Below are 1,081 nucleotides of genomic sequence, written 5' to 3' on the forward strand. Positions count from 1 at the left end.
AAACAATTGGAGTCCTGTAGATTAAAATACAATTATTATTATGTACAAAATTTAGCCATAATGCTCTCAAAAAATAATTGATTTCCCACTGGCCATTAATGACTAAGTACAGATATGAAAGTAATAAAATGGAAAACCATTTTTGATGAGATACCATCATACTTATTGTGGTCTTTACCTCTGGCCAACTTATAAATCAATTTTTTTAAATCTCAATATAAGCACTGCAATGATCAGAAAGTATAACAAAATAAATTGTTATTATTATTATTATTAATACTTTACAACACATAATACAGAGAGCAAAGATACAAGTGGTAGAACAGAGAGAGAGAGTTGTGTTGAAGGTCTAACACCAACTAGTGGAGTAGCCTTGATGAGTATAAAGAGGAGACATACATACATTAATCAAAATAAATTTAAAAGATACATACATTAGACACAAGCACATTTTCTCCAACCTACTGACAGGATGTGTACATTTTACATCTACTAGAGTTTTAATGGGTGGGTGCACCAATCTCAAAATTTGACCACTTGTTCCCAAAAAAAGAACCTTACATTATGAAGCAAAATAATACAAACAAAGACTTAGAATTTATTGCATTAAATACACCACTATTATTCCATTCCTGTCTGAACTGCATTCATTTACGTGTATTTGCCTGAGAACAAATCACATTTCACTAACCTTTAATTATCTGTCGGTCTTCAAAAGCTTTAAAGGATTCTTTAAAAGCATCAATAGTGTTGTTGCCATCTTTAACACAAGCTGTTATGTTAGTGTCTAGATTGCCCAGCCCTCTAGCAATCCCTTGATAAAGGAGTACCCACTCTGCTTCATTCACTGCACCTGTTACCTTTGCACTAGCTTCTATCACACTCACAAACTCCTTATTAACACTAGAAAGTATAGAAGAGAAAGTAATGGTTGAAAGGAATACCATAGAGAAGGAGATTATTATAAAAGCTTTGTTAAACTTATAATCCCCGACTATGTACTCTAACAATATCATTGTAGCACTATATGTACTAAGTAACAATTGTCCTTCTACATTATTAACTTACAGATAGCGATAGT

General features: G+C 32.2%; 1 long non-coding RNA gene across 1 annotated transcript; it reads right to left on the minus strand.

Moving 5' to 3' along the window:
- On the minus strand, window positions 1-1,081 carry LOC109593550 (uncharacterized). The gene is made up of 3 exons (XR_002191025.1): window positions 1,069-1,081; window positions 692-903; window positions 1-14 (listed from the first exon to the last, which is right to left on the minus strand). It is a non-coding gene; the product is annotated as an uncharacterized LOC109593550 (long non-coding RNA).

Source organism: Amphimedon queenslandica, unplaced genomic scaffold, assembly GCF_000090795.2.
Source record: "Amphimedon queenslandica unplaced genomic scaffold, v1.1 AMPQUscaffold_932_Cont27052, whole genome shotgun sequence".
Taxonomy (NCBI): Eukaryota; Metazoa; Porifera; class Demospongiae; order Haplosclerida; family Niphatidae; genus Amphimedon; species Amphimedon queenslandica.